This window comes from Ursus maritimus, unplaced genomic scaffold (genome assembly GCF_017311325.1).
Source record: "Ursus maritimus isolate PB19 unplaced genomic scaffold, ASM1731132v1 scaffold_17, whole genome shotgun sequence".
Classification (NCBI taxonomy): domain Eukaryota; kingdom Metazoa; phylum Chordata; class Mammalia; order Carnivora; family Ursidae; genus Ursus; species Ursus maritimus.
In genome coordinates this window covers 38,705,573-38,721,906 of record NW_024424119.1, presented here as the reverse complement: position 1 = coordinate 38,721,906, position 16,334 = coordinate 38,705,573, and the positions used below count along the sequence as shown (strand labels likewise).

At 39.0% G+C, this 16,334-nt stretch overlaps 1 protein-coding gene and 1 pseudogene across 1 annotated transcript in view; one reads left to right on the top strand and one right to left on the bottom strand.

Moving 5' to 3' along the window:
* Positions 1–16,334, top strand: part of LPAR1 (lysophosphatidic acid receptor 1) — a 340,256-nt gene that overhangs the window by 15,856 nt on the left and 308,066 nt on the right.
* Positions 13,131–13,751, bottom strand: LOC103678572 (annotated as a pseudogene).

Sequence of the window (16,334 nt, the reverse complement as noted above, 5' to 3'; positions counted from 1 at the left end):
TTTTTTTTTTTCTTTTGGCGTTTTTGGGTTATAAATTCACATTAGTGATACAGCCAATATACAAACCACAGTTGTAGCAACCAGAGAAGGAAACAGGATATGGCCCCTTTTGTAAGATGCTCATAATATTCCCAAGGAGGCAGGGGAAAACTCCATTCATCTGCAGTTTCTTCAGAATGTTCTTTTCTTTTGCTTGTCATTTTGGAATGGATTTAATGGATTTAACTGTTGCTAAAAAGTTATAGGAACAACAGCCTCATAGCTAGAAATCATCTGTTTCTTCACGAAACAAGTTCGCCCAGATCGGCCATGTGACCTGCCCCAGCAGTGCCCAGCCCTCTGACCTGAGTCCTGTTGGAACAGCGTCTCTTTGGGACTGAAAAGAATTCATGTTCTAAGTCCTTCCTGCTATTTCTCTCAAGTTTGTTGCCTGCTGTAACGTTGAGTCCTTTTTCCTTTTAAACCAGATACTGCAAAGTAAACCTAAAAACCCAAATCCTTTCAACAGAGACTTCATTGTGCAGATCTGGTATAAAATAAGCCACACATACTTGACCAGTATCATGATATACCATTACACAATTCCAAAAAATTGATGAGGGATGATTTGAGCTTTTCTCATTGGTAAAGCTAGGCTAGTTGTGTGAGCACTTAAATTGTTTTCAGTATTATTCTGAGCCTCAGAAGATTCTTAAATTTATGCTTGATTTTGTGTGTGTGTGTGTGTGTGTGTTAATAGAATCAGATCTAAGTCTGTATTTTCCTATCTGCATTTAATACATTTTTATCAGTTTACAAATATTTTAGGAACAATGCGCCCTCATTAATTTCCATCAAAAAGCATTGATTAAAAACACACTTTTGTGTATGTAGTTATTTGTGATTCTTGTTCACCTGATGTCCACACTCCACTGAGGCACCAAATATATGTGGATTTGCTTCCCAGCCCAGCAGGTTGCTAGTCCTCTGGCCCTCTTGCGCCACTTGGTTGATTCTCTGAATCTCAGATTGATGAAGATATAAATACTTTCCTATTAATGGCTTTGTAGGGGTTAGATGAGGCACTGATGTAAAGTGGTCAAGGTGGCAAAGTATTCAGTGGAAACTTCTGCACCTACTTAAGACCAGTGGTGATGTCTTGTTGTATGTTCCCACATCCCCCTGGAGAAATCGCACAAAGGTGAAGAAAGTACTACAAAGGGCTAGGCACATTTCTTGCACTTCGGTGTCAATGGAAAAGTATATCTACTGTCCAAAACCTTGAATATATTTGAGCTATTTATCGTACATGCTGCACTCCAGAGTATTTTAATCAGTCTTGTGAATGACTTTGGATCAAAGAAATGAATCAAATAACCAACAGAAGGGGAGCTTCTATTTCTATAGTGCCTCATATCCATGCTTAGAATATGGTGCTTTTGAAAATTTCTGTTAAAATTTTTTTTTGAAAAGATAAAAAGGCTCAAAGCCCAAGAACTGCAAATGAGTCTAACTAGATGTAAAGCACTCCATTACTTATTGCCCTTCCTGAGCTTAGCCTCTGCTACATTCTTGAATACCTTTCTATTGAGGATGGATGGATGGATAGATAGATACATAGATGAATGGATGTGGATATGGATATAGCTATAGATGTAGATATAATCTTTTTGCTCATTGGGATATATCTTTAGGGTAAATTACTAGAAAAGGAATTGCCATATCAAAGGCCCTGTGCATTTTCAATTTTTATATTGCCAAATTGCCCTCTATAGATAATATATATATATTCTCCCCCATATAAATATAATATATTCTTATCATCAATGCCGACATTCTTTTTTTTTTGTCTGTTTTTATTTTTGTTTTTAACTGAGAAAAAATTGCTATATAACATACTAGTTTCAGGTGTACAACATAGTAATTTGATCTTTGTACATACTACAGAGTGATGACCACAGTAAGTCTAGTTATCATACAGTTGGCCTCCTTCACCCGTTTTGCCCATCCTCCAGCCCCCTTCCCCTCTGATAACCACCAGTCTGTTCTCTGTATCTTTGGGTTTTGTTTTGTTTTTCAGATTCCCTATATAAGTGAAATCATACAGTCTCTGACTTATTTCACTTACCATAATCGCCTCAACATGCTTATATTCTTTAGCAGTCCCATTTATTACCTTTTTGATCATAATTTGATAGGTAAAAATGATATTTCAGTGTGGTTTCAATGAAGTACTTCTGTTATGAATGATAGTAGTTATGTTTTAGGGACCATTTTCATTTCTTTTCTGTGAACTGTCTTTTCATATCCTTTACCTACGTGAAATTAGACTCTTACTCTTATTGTTAAGATATTTAAAAATGTATTAGGAAAATAAGGCCTTCATCTGTAATTTCAATTGTGAATTTTTTTTCAGCTTTCTGTTTATTTTTTGGCTTTTCTTATGTGAGTTTTCATATGCAGGCATTTTTACATTTTTCTGTAACCAAATCACTTCAAGATTATAGAAGCACAGAATTTGCCATATATTGAATTCCCATGTGTATTTGCTGTATTTAGGAAGTTATATTTTAAGATAAGATTTTCTTTCTTTTTCCTGGAATTATTACCTTTTATGCTAAATAAATATAATAAAAATATTTCTAAAAGAGTTAGAGAAGGCCAATATGAGATAAGGAAGTAGATTGTATTAAAGATCACACAATATCCAAGACTAGAGTAAGGCATGACAGCTCATTTTATACCTTTGGAGGCCTTGCCTGGTGAATAGAGATGAATGATTTTAATTGGCACATTAGTTGTTTGCCTGTAAATAGATGTTTCTAAAAGCATGAAACTATCCCTTCTCTTAATTGATTCCTTTAAGACAGCTTTAGCTTGGTAAGAATCTCTGTGAGATACTCTGGCACTGGCTTTAGGCATATCCTATTTGCATGGCCAATTACATTTTAACATTCCTGGGCATGTCTGTCATAGATGACAGGCATATCTTGTCTCGTCCAACAGCACAAAGTTATACTCTTCTATTATTATTATTATTATTATTATTATTATTTTATTTAAATTAAAGTTAGTTAACATATTGTGTAGTACTGGTTTCAGGAGTCGAACTTAGTGATTCATCACTTACATAAAACAACCAGTGCTCATCCCAACAAGTGCCCTCCTTAATGCCCATTACCCATTGATAACCCATCCCCCATCCACCTCCGTCCATCAACCCTCAGGTTGTTCTCTATAGTTAAGAGACTCTTATGGTTTGGCTCCCTGTCTGCTTTTATCTTATTTTATTTTCCCTTCCCTTCCCCCATGTTCATCTGTTTTGTTTCTTAAATTCTACCTGTGGGTGAAATCTTATGGTATTTGTTTTTCTCTGACTGCCTTATTTCACTTAGCATAATACACTCCAGTTCCATCCATGTTGTTGCAAATGGCAAGAGTTCATTCTTTTTGATGGCTGAGTAATATTCCCTTATATATATGTACCACATCTTCTTTATCCATTCATCACCAGTTGATGGACATTTGGGCTCTTTCCATAATTTGGCTATTGTTGATGGTGCTGCTATAAACATTTGGTGCATGTGCCCCTTTGAATCACTATGTTTGTATCCTTTGGATGAATACCTAGTAGTGAAATTGCTGAGTTACACAGTAGTTCTATTTTTAACTTTTTGAGGAACCTCTGTACTCCTTTTCCAGAGTGGCCGCACCAGTTTGCATTCCCACCAACAGTGTGAAAGGGGTTCCCCTTTCTCTGCATCCTCGCCAACATCTGTTGTTTCCTGAGTTGTTAATTTTAGCCCTTCTGACTGGTGTGAGATGGTATTTCATTGTGGTTTTGATTTGCATTTCCCTGATGATGAGTGATGTTGAGCATCTTTTCATGTGTCTGTTGGCCATTTGTATGTCTTCTTTGGACAAATGTCTGTTCATGTCTTCTGCCCATTTTTTAACTGGATTATTTATTTTTTGACTGTTGATTTTGATGAGTTCTTTTTTTTTCTTATAGATTTTATTTTATTTGAGAAAGAGAAAGAGTATGCGCAGGGGGAAAGGATAGAGGGAGAGGAAGAAGCAGACTCCCCACTGAGCAGGGAGCCTGATGCAGGGCTTTATCCTGGGATCCTGGGATCCTGACCTGAGCTGAAGGCAGACACTTAATTGACTGAGCCACCCAGGTACCCCTCCATTGGATATTCTTTCCTGCTTTGTTGAAGATTAGTTGACCATATAGTTGTGGGTCCATTTCTGGGTTCTCCATTCTGTTCCATTGATCTGTGTGTCTGTTTTTGTGCCAGTACCATACTGCCTTGATGATTACAGCTTTGTAACACAACTTGAAGTCTGGAATTGTGATGCCTCCCATTTTGTTTTTCTTTTTCAACATTACCTTGGCTATTCAGGATCTTTCCTAATTCCATACAAATCTTAGGATTATTTGTTCTAGCTGTGTGAAAAATGCTGGTGTTATTTTGGTAGGGATTGCAAGGAATGATTGCTTTGGGTAGGATGGATATTTTAACAATATTTGTTCTTCCATTCCAAGAACATGGAATGTTTTTCCATTTCTTTGTGTCTTCTTCCATTTCTTTCATAAATGTTCCATAGTTTTCAGCATACAGATCTTTTACCTCTTTGGTTAGGCTTATTCCTAGGTATCTTATGATTTTTGGTGCAATTGTAAATGGGATGGGTTCCTTGATTACTCTTTCTGCTGCTTCATTATTGGTATATAGAAGTGTAACAGATTTCTTCTTTTTTTAAATGCAACATATTTCTGTATGTTGATTTTATATCCTGTGACTTTGCTGAATTCATGTATCAGTTCTGGCAATTTTTTTGGTGGAGACTTTTGGGTTTTCTACATAGGGTCTCATGCTGTCCACAAAGAGTGAAAGTTTGACTTCTTCCTTGCTTTTTTGTTGTCTGATTGCTGAGGCTAGGACTTCCAATACTATGTTGAACAACAGTGGTAAGAGTGGATATCCCTTCCTGACCTCAGGAGAGAAGCTCTCAGTTTTTCCCCTGTTGAGGATGATATTAGCTGTAGTTCTTTAGTATATGGCCTTTATGATGTTGAGGTATGTTCCTTCTATCCCTACTTTCTTGAGAGTTTTTATTAAGAAAGGATGCTGTATTTTGTCAAATGCTTTTTCTGCATCTATTGAGAGGATCATGTGATTCTTATCCTTTATTTCTTTTCTTTTTTTTCAAGATTTATTTATTTGAAAGAAAGACAGAGAGCATGGGGGGAGGGGCAGAAGGAGAAGGAGAGAGAGAATCTCAAGCAGACGCCCTGCTGAGAATGGAGCCTGATGTGGGGCTTGATTTCATGATCCTGAGATTATGACCTGAGCTGAAATCCAGAGTTGGACATGTAACGGACTGAGCCACCCAAGCACTCTATCCTTTCTTTTATTAATGTGGTGTATTACATTGATCTATTTGTGGACATTGAACTGCCCCTGCAGCCCAGGAATAAATCCCACTTGATCATGGTGAATAATCCTTTTAATGTACTGTTGGATTAGATTAGCTAGTACTTGTTGAGAATTTTTGCATCCATGTTCATCAGGAATATTGGTCTGTAATCCTCCTTTTTAGTGGGGTCTTTGGGTTTGGAATCAAGGTAATGCTGGCCTCAGAATGAGTCTGGGTTTTCCTTCCAGTTCTATTTTTTGGTACAGCTTCAGAAGAATATGTGTTAATTCATCTTTAAATGTTTGGTAGAATTCCCCTGGGGCCATCTGGTCCTGGACTCTTGTTTGTTGGAAGATTTTTGATTACTGATTCAGTTTCTTTGCTGGTTATGAGTCTGTTCAAATTTTCTCTTTCTTTCTGTTTCAGTTTTGGTAGTTTATATGTTTCTAGGAGTTTATTCATTTCTTCCTGATTGCCCAATTTTTTGGCATGTAATATTCTCTTATAATTGTTTGTATTTCTGTTGTGTTTGGTTTTGATCTCTCCTTTTTCATTCATGATTTTATTTCTTTGGGTCCTTTCTCTTTTCTTTGTGATAAGGCTGGCTAGGGGTTTGTCAATTTTGTTAATTCTTTCAAAGAACCAGCTCCCAGCTTCATTGATCCGTTCTACTGTTTTGTTTGTTTGTTTCTCTATCTTTTATTTCTGTTCTAATCTTAGTTATTTCTCTTTTACTGCTGGTTTTTGGCTTTATTTGCTGTTCTTTTTCCAGCTACTTTAGGTGTAAGGTAACGTTGTGTATTTGAGGCTTTTCTTGCTTCTTGAGAAAGGCCTGTATTGCTATATACTTCCCTCTTATGATCATCTTTGCTGCCTCTCAAAGGTTTTGGACTGTAGTGTTTTCATTTTCATTTGCTTGCATGTATTTTTTAATTTCTTCTTTAATTTCCTGGTTAACCCATTCATTCTTTAGCAGGGTGTTCTTTAACCTCCATGTATTTGTGGTCTTTCCAAATTTTTTTTACTGTGGTTGACTTCAAGTTTTATAGTGTTGTGTTCTGAAAATATGCATGGTATAATCTCAATCTTTTTGTACCAATTGAGGCCTGATTTGTGACCCAGTATGTGATCTAATCTGGAGAATGTTCCATGTGTACTTGAAAAGAATGTGTATTCTGCTGCTTTAGGATGAAATGCTCTGAATGTATCTGTTAAGTCCGTCTGTTCCAGTGTGTCATTCAAAGCCCTTGTTTCCTTGTTGATCTTCTGCTTAGATAATCTGTCCATTGCTGTGAGTGGGGTGTTAATGTCCCCTGCTATTATTGTATTATCATCAATGCGTTTCTTTAAGTTTGTTATTAATTGATTAATATATTTGGCTGTTTCAAGTTGGGGGCATAAATATGTATTGTTAGATCTTCTGGTTGGCTAGACCCCTTTATTATGATATAGTGCCCTTCTTCATCTCTTATTACAGCCTTCGGTTTAAAATCAAGTTTGTCTGATATTAGGATGGTTACTCCAGCTTTCTTTTGATGTCCATTAGCATGATAAATGGTTCTCCATCCCCTCACTTTCAATCCGGAGGTGTCTTTGGGCCTAAAATGAGTCTCTTGTAAGCAGCATATCGATGGGTCTTGGGTTTTTTTTTTTTAAATCCATTCTGATACCCTATATCTTTTGATTGGAGCATTTAGTACATTTGTATTCAGAGTAATTATTGATAGCTATGAATTTAGTGCCATTGTATTACCTGTAAAGTCGCTGTTCTTGTAGTTTGTCTCTGTTCCTTTCTAGTCTTTGTTGCTTTTGATCTCTCTTTTCTGCTCAAAGGGTCCCCTTTAATATTTTTTGCAGAGCTGGTCTAGTGTTCACAAACTCCTTTAGTTTTGCTTGTCTTGGAAACGTTTTATCTCTCCCTCTATGCTGAATGACAGCCTTGATGGATATAGTATTCTTGGCTGCATTTTTTCCCATTTAGCTTGTGGAATTTATCATGCCACTCTCTTCTGGCCTGCCAAGTTTTTCTGGGCAGGTCTGCTGCTAACCTTATGTGTCTACACTTGTAGGTTAAGGACCTTTTCTCCTGAGCTGCTTTCAGAATTCTCTCTTTATCTTTGTATTTTGCAAGTTTCACTATGATGTGTCTTGGTGTTGACCTGTTTTTGTTGATTTTGAGGGGAGTTCTCTGTGCCTCTTAGACTTGAATGCCTGTTTCCTTCCCCAGATTAGGGAAGTTCTCAGCTATAATTTGTTCAAATAAACTTTCTGCCCCCTTTTTCCCCACTCTTCTTCTTCTGGGACTCCTGTGATATGATATTATTACGCTTCATGGAATTGCTGAGTTTCCTAAGTCAATATTCATGATCTAATAGTTTTCTTTCTCTCTTCTTTTCAGCTTCATTATTTTCCATAATTTTATCTTCTATATCACCTATTCGTTCCTCTGTTTCTTCCATTCTCATTGTGATTATATTCAGTCAGTTTTGCATCTTGGTTTTGGTGTCTTCTCTGGTGTCTTCTATGCTTCTTTCAAGCCCAGCTAGTATTCTTATGACTGTTCTAAATTCTTGTTCATATATATTGCTTATATCTGTTTTGAGCAAATCCCTGGCTGTGATTTCTTCTTGATCTTTCTCATGGGGAGAATTCATCCATCTTGTCATTCTGTCTTTTGTGTGTTATGAAAGCTTGTTGTTTTCTGCTCCTGAGAATAATGATATAAAGAAGGTGTCATACACTGTCCAGGGCCTGGCAGTTCAGGAAGTGTTTCTGGCATATGCTGTACGCACTCTGCTGTTGTGGTTTGGTTGCTGTTTCCCGCAGGTCAATCCTCTGAAGAGTTCCTCTTTGCTTGCAGTGAGGAGTGTTTGGACCTTGAACTAGGTGTGCTTTGATTTGTCTGTTAAGTCTGATTTTTTTTTAAAAAGCCTGATCTAAGAAAAGAGATACAGAAAAGGAATAAAAAAGCAAGCAAATAAACAAAAAGCTGTAAGCCTGATTCCAAAAAGAAAGAAGGAAAAAAAAAAAAAAAAGCCTGATCCAAAAAGCGAGAAAAAGCAACAAATCAACAAATGAACAAAAAACTATAAGCCTGATTTAAAACAAAAAAAGGAAGAAAGAAAGAAGGAAAGAAAAGCCTGGTCCTGTTTCCACTAGAACTGAAGCTGACGCTTTGGCGCACTCTATAATCAGTAGACTTGGTATCTGTGGGGGCCTGTGTTGGTCTTCTCGGGTCTTCTCGGGGGGAGGCCTGCTGCACGGCTCACAGTCTGACCTGCTCTTATAAAGATGCCCCAGCCCTGCAGTGTTTGGTGCAAGGGACTCTAGCCTCCGCTGGAGGCGCTGTTTCTCTCCGAAGTCCAACTGTGCTGGTGGGCGGGCGGGGGAAGTGCGCGTCACTCTGCTCTCTTTGTCTCTGGGGAGGGGGGCTCGCTGCTGGCGCTGTTCAGGAAGCCCTTACAGAAAAGCGAACAATCTCCCCTCCCATGTCCCAGGCTTTCATCAGATCCCTGCCCTCACCCTGTCTGTGCTCACCATCTGCATGCCTGGCGCCACAGTTCTGTGTTTTATCTCTGGCTGGCAGCTGGCATGCAAAACTCCAAATCTTAAAGGATCCGGCAAGGCGCAGGTCCCCGCCCCCGGAGGAGAGCCTCCCAGTGCACCCGGTGTCATTATGCCCCAGAAAAGCAGAGGCAGGCTTGCTTGGGTGCCTGGAGTCTAGGGTGAAGCACAGCAGGAACCTGTGACCAGGTTATCGGCCCTCCGCGCGCACCTCTGTCCACTGCTGTTGAATGGCCGCTCAGTGGTGCCCGGTGGGCCTTCTGTCCTTGGAGAGGCAATCTATCCTCTTCCAAATGTCCTCCAGGAAGGGGAATGTTGACTTCCAGTGCGACCCAGGGGACCCCCACACCGTGGCGCCTCGTGCAAACCCTACATGCTGCTCTCTCTCCCACTTCTCTGACTTTCCTCCATGAAAAGGGTTCCCTCCCTTCCAGGGCACCCCAGCCTTTGTCTCCCCCAATTCACATCTCTGAACCTTACACCTGCCACGTTTTCTCCCTTCAATCATGCATTGTTTTCTTACTCCTCAGATCGATTTCCTAGTTGTTGAAAATGATTTGGTATTAATCTAGCTGTGTTCGAGGGATGAGGCAAGCCCAGGGTCCTCCTATGACTCCCTCCCAAAGTTACACTCTTAATATAAGGTTAGAGAAATTTTTTTTTGATGTTTCCATTACTGGTATGTGTATGTGTAGGTGTCCTTTAAAGGACAATAATGAACCTCAGCAGATAATTTTCAAAATCTTTCTTATAAACCCCTAGAGCCCAACCTGATGAGGTTTCTCTACATTATTTGCAGAACTTCGAACTATCACGTGCTTGTATCTGTAAATATTTAAATGGTGTCATTGGGAGAAATTTTGGTTTGTAAAAAGTTCCTGTAGAAATATACTTGAAAACAATTCACGTAATTGTAAACAAATTCTCAGTGACTAAAAATGGCTAGAGAAAGGTGAGGGGTAGGTTCTGTTTACTGGTTTCTTCTCAGCCCCTCTTAGAAGTCTCCGGCTTGTATTTCTAAATGGCTACCTATGGCTTTACCTAACAGTTGTAACTTAAGGACTGCCAGGGCTGATTTCTTTGAGTGAAGGTTGCTGGATTGCTCTTTTTCCCAATAAATATAGAGTCTGATTTATTTCATGTTAAACAGACAAAGATTCCCTTTGAAACATGTAGTCTGAGCGCCAAACACTAGACTCATTGTCTCTGACACAATAAACGCCACATTCAGTCTTTAGGAATGGTGAGCGGTTTGCTTGTATTCAAGAACCAAGTAAGTTTTACACATCCCGAAGAGTGATGCACAGCTGAGTTTTCAATAATGCTAATACTGTGTGTATGAGAGCAGCTTAACACTGTGGCCTGTACAGTGTTGGACCCTGGCTGGTAGTTGCCACTCACGGATCAGCCTTGCACTGATTGCTGGCCGTGAATTGTTTATGGTGTGTGCTAACAGAAACCAATCACTTCAAATGGAAGTAGAAAGGGTGCCTGTTTATGTTCCAGTTTGCATATGAGTATATAGAATTAGATCAGATTTGTTATATATTCCAGGTGTTATGTGGCATTCAGAATTAGGGACTCCCCTGTGTCTGGCTCTGCGGATGCCAACCCTAAATTGAGTATTTACGCGCAAGTGGTTTATTAGGGAATTGCTCTCAGGAGAAACAGATAAGGGAGTAGGAGAAATGGATCACTGAAAAGAAGGAATCCAAGCAAGGGTGCAATTTCTGGCACAGTTCTCGCCTCAGCTGGATTGTACGGGAAAGCTTTGGAGAATGAATGATAGCTCATATTTTGTCCTAACTTGAAAGAGAGCTGGGCTTTCCTAAGTCATTCAATGGCTCAGGGCCACCCAAACTAAGAGGTACGCAGGCGCTCAGATACTTCCGGCCTTTTGTACAGGCAGGCAGGCAACATGGCATCTGTGGCTGAGGGCAATCTCCTGAAGATAGTCACAGATGAGGCCCACAGAGGCAAAGGCACAAAGAAGCCGCGGAGGGGGGTGGGTACAGAGAAATGGCCCAAGGATTTCAAGGGGATCTAGGTTTAATATCAACAGTTGTTTGCCTCAGGGATTACTTATCAATCCTGATTAAATGATCCTCAGTCATTAAACAGTTCCTTTAGTGATTCTGATACATTCCTATTAAGAGAACCGTCAATGGGTCCATGACCCTGATATCAGATATTAGCTTAGCCACAGGCTAGAGTGTAGGGAATCTTTCTCCCTACTATTTCTCAAACACACCAGACGTACTTCTGTCTCACAGACTTTGTACTTGTTTCCTCTGCCTGGTTCTCACCCCATGGATTGATTTTTGGTACAAAGTGAGAAAAATTTGACTTTGTGATAGAGGGATTTGGCTGTTTCACCCTGACCCAGTCTTGCCGTTACTGAGTAGATGTTGTGTACCTCTTAATATGATGCAATATGAGGTACACAACAGCCTCGTGAAGTAGTCTTGCCCCAGACTATTTAAACAGAATCTCATCAAACCTTTCCCTGACTTCCGGTGTACAATATAAATATTATTGTTTTACACAGTCAGTGTCCCTTGGAACATTGATTTTGCCCACCTTTTTATCATTCGCTTTGCTCATCCTCTCTTCTTGCATCTCAGCCATTTCACCAGAAATAATTTTCCTTCTAAGTATGTCTATTAGCACTGCACTGACCAATATGGTAACCACCAGTCCTGTGGATATGGAGCACTTGAAATATAATTACTAGTCTCAATTGAGATGTGCTGTTAGTATTAAGTGCATACTGGATTTCAAACACCTAGTACAAAAAAAGGGTGAAATATATTATTGATGATTTTTACAATGATTACATATTGAAATCATTTTTGATTAGATTAAATAGATCATTATTAAAATTGATTTTACCTTTAAAAATGTGGCTCTGTACTAGAGCATTTAAATTTACATATTGCTCATTATATTTCTAATGGACAACTTCATTTTAGAATTTAATGATGGTCTAATGGTGGCAAATTCTTAAATTTTATTTTGTCTGAAAATGTCTTTATTTTACACTTGCTGTTGAAATCTTTTTTTACGGGATATATTTTGCTAGATTTTTTTCTCATCACATTGAACATACATTTCACTCTTTCTCGTTTCCATTTTTGCTGATAGGACATTAGTTATCATTGTCTCTCCTTTGACACTGACTTGTCTTTCCAGTCTGGCTGTTGTTTGAAAAAACTTCTGGTTTTAGATATTCTAATATTTCATTATGATGAAATCTAGGTATGGATTTCTTTTTATTTATCCTCCTTGGAATTTACTGGATTTCTTAAAACTGTGTATTGGTTTCTTCTGAGAAATTACTAGTCATTATCTCTTTAGATATTACCTCTTCTCCATTCTATTTCTCCCTTCCTTCTGAAACTCCAATTAGACCTATGTTAGACACTTATTTTATCTTCTGTTTTTTTCTACCTATTATATTTTCCATATTTTTGTCTCTGTAATGTGCATATGCATTAATTCTTCATAACTACTTAACATTTTGCTAATACTATAATTTGTGTCTAATCTTCTGGTTTAATTTTTCCATGGAATTTGTTCGTTTCAATGACTTTATTATTATTTTTTGTTACTTGGAATACAATTTGGTTCTTTTGAGACTTGCTTATTTTTGTCTTAGTCTCTTCAGGCTGCTATAATAAAAATACCATAGGGTGGGTGACTTAAATGACAAACATTTATTTCTCATAGCTCTGGAGGCTGGGCAGTCTAAGATCAAGGTGCTGGCAGATTTGTGTCTGGTGAGAGCCTGGTTCCTGGTTCATGGACGGCTATCTTCTTACTGTGTCCTCACATGGAAGAAGGGGTGAAGGAGTTCACTGAGGTCTCTTTTTTAAGGGCACTAACCCATTCATGAGGGCTCCACCCTCATGATCTAATTACCTCCTAAAGTCTCCCACTTCTAACACCATCACATTGGGGTTAGGTTTCAACATATGAATTTTGAGGGGATGCAAGCATTCAGTCTATAGTGTTTTTTAATAGTCTCATGTTCTGTAATCATATTTTATTTTTATTTATTATTTTTTTAACTAAAACAGTTAACAATTTTATTATCACATTTCACAATACAAATGAAAATTGCTTTTTTTTTGGGGGGGGGTCCCATTAGTCACCTGCCAAAACTATTCTCTCTTTGATAGGAGGGGGAGCAAGTCTTCCCTGTCCTGCTGTTAGAAAACACCCAGAGTCACCGCACATGGTCTCCTGGTGAAGTAGGACAAGTAACGTAAAATGGATATAAAGAGGCTCCCCTCTCTCTTTATCTGTCTGGTGGAGTCATTCCTGGCTGAATGGGCACCATCATGGGAAGGGCAGGAGGTCTTATCATTGGGGGCCCACGCATCTTTGGCATGTAGCCCCCCATAGGTGGCCTCATTCTAGGAGCAGGTCCCACTGGCGTCATCCCAGGAGGAGGAGGGCCTATCATTGGCATCATGGGAGGGCTCCCCATATGGGGTGCTGGCATCATACCAGGGCAAGGAGGACCTGGAAGACTGGGGGAGGTGGGATTATTGCTCTTTCAGGAGGAAGAGCAGAGAATGGAGTAGGAGGCATCTTTCCTTGTTGATACGCAGCTCTGGGCCTACTCTTCCGTCCACTTCTGCTAGCAGTCTTGCACATTCTCTTTGTGTCTCCTACCACTGCAGTGTGTCTTCCTCACAGATGGAGAGTCATGGGTGAGGTGTGGATTGCAGGAGTCACAGTAGAACTTTGGCATGTTGCTCTTCAGGCTGTTGGCCATTCCGCCCTCCCCCCTTTTTTTTTAAGATTTATTTATTTATTTGAGAGAGAGAGAGCACGAACGAGTGCAAGCGGGGGGAGAGGCAGAGGGAAAGAATCTTAAGCAGACTCTGTGCTGAGCATGGAGCCCCACGTGGGGCTCAAGACCCTGAGATCATGACCTGAGCTGAAAACCAAGAGTTGAACACTTAACCGACTGAGCACCCAGGCGCCCCTCCACCCCCTCTTTAATCATATTTTTCACACTTCTTTATTTCTTTAAATATCTTAATCCAATATACTTTTCCATATTCTTTGTCTAATAATGGCAATATCTGAACTCTTCAAAGGTGTGCTTTTGCTCTCTATTATTACCGTAGGCTGTCTCTTATGGTACCTTCTTTTCTTGTTTATTTTGTGATTTCTGACTGTTGTTCATGTTCCTTGAAATATACTTTTTTGGGGGAAGTAGAATTCTTTGGGGCCTGTGTTGAGGTTTGGTTCATTTCAAAAGGATTTCTGTTTCCTTCCTCGAGGAGCCCAGAGGCACTAATAATATGCGACAACTTTAAAATTTCAGTTTCAGGTTATTGGACCATTCAGTTCCTAAAAAATTCGAATTGCTGTAGGGGTCCACTTGTGGCATGAGTTTTCCTTTGAGTTCATCAGAATATCATAAATGGCGGTCTTATGGTTTCTTAAAAATAAAAATAAAGTTCAGAAAATACTTTTCAACTCCTTCTAATTTGTGGTGAGGAATTTTACTTAGCTTGACATCCTCTGTCCTTTCTGTGACTTAGGCTCATGGAGTTATTCCTAAACAGAGTTGTTTTCATTCATTCATTATTTAAAAATTTTTTTCTTTTTTTCCTTTTTTAAAAATTTAAATTCAGTTAATTAACATATTGTGTAGTACTGGTTTCAGGAGTAGAACTTAGTGATTCATCACTTACATACAACAACCAGTGCTCATCCCAACAAGTGCCCTCTTCAGTGCCCACCACCATTTCACCCATCCCGCATCCCCTTTCCCTCCAGCAACCCTCAGGTTGTTCTCTATAGCTAAGAGAATCTTATGGTTTGCCCCCCTCTCTGTTTTTATCTTATTTTCCCTTCCCTTCCCCTATGTTCATCTGTTTTGTTTCTTAAATTCCACAGATGGGTGAAATCATGTATTTGTCTTCTCTGACTTATTTCACTTAGCATTATATACTCTAGTTCCATCCATGTTGCAAGTGACAAGAGTTCATTCCTTTTGATGGGTGAGTAATATTCAAGTGGATATATATACCATATCTTCTTTATCCATTCATCAGTTGATGGACATTTGGGCTCTTTCCATAATTTGGCTATTGTTGATAATGCTGCTGTAAACATTGGGGTGCATGAGCACCCTTTGAAGCAGCATTTTTGTATCCTTTGGATAAATACCTAGTAGTGCAATTGCTGAGTATTACAGTAGTTCTATTTTTACGTTTTTGAGGAACCTCCATACTGTTTTCCAGACTGGTTGTACCAGTTTGCATTCCCATCAACAGCACAAAAGTGTTCCCCTTTCTCTGCACCATCACCAACATCTGTTGTTTCCTGAGTTCATTTTAGCCCTTCTGACAGGTGTGAGGTGGTATCTCATTGTAGTTTTGATTTGTATTTCCCTGATGATGAGTGATGTTGAGCGTCTTTTCATGTGTCTGTTGTCCATTTATAGGTCTTCTTTGGAAAAGTGTCTGTTCATGCCATCTGCCCATTTCTTAACTGGGTTATTTGTTTTTTTGGGTGTTGAGTTTGATAAGTTATTTATAGATTTTGGATACTAACCCTTTAATATGTCATTTGCAAATATCTTCACCCATTCTGTTGGTTGTCTTTTAGTTTTGTTGATTGTTTCCTTCACTGTGCAGAAGCTTTTTATCTTCATGTAGTCCCAGTAGCTCATTTTTGGTTTTATTTCCCCTTGCCTCCAGAGACATGTCTAGTACCAAGTTGCTGCAGCCCAGGTCAAAGAGGTTTCTGCCTGTTTTTTCCTCTAGGATTTTGATGGTTTCCTGTCTTACATTTAGGTCTTTCATCCATTTTGAATTTATTTTTGTGTATGGTGTAAGAAAGTGGTCCAATTTCATTCTTCTGCATGTTGCTGTTCAGTTTGTCCAACACCATTTCTTGAAGAGACTGTCTTTTTTCCATTGGATAGTCTTTTCCCGTTTTGTTGAAGATTACTTGGCCATACAGTTGTGGGTCCATTTCTGGATTCTGTATTCTGTTCAATTAATCTATGTGTCTGTTTTTGTGCCAATACCATACTGTCTTGATGACTACAGCTTTATAATACAGCTTGAAGTCCGGAATTGTGATGCCTCCGGCTTTGTTTTTCTTTTTCAACTTTACTTTGGCTATTCAGTGTCTTTTGTGGTTCCAAACAAATTTTAAGGTTGTTTCTTTCAGTTCTTTGGGAAATGTTGATGGTATTTTGGTAGGGATTGCATTGAATGTGTAGATTGCTTTGGAGAGCATAGACATTTTAACAATATTTGTTCTTCTGGGGGGTGGAGGGATGGGGTAACTGGGTGATGGGTATTACGGAGGGCATGTGTTGTGATGAGCACTGG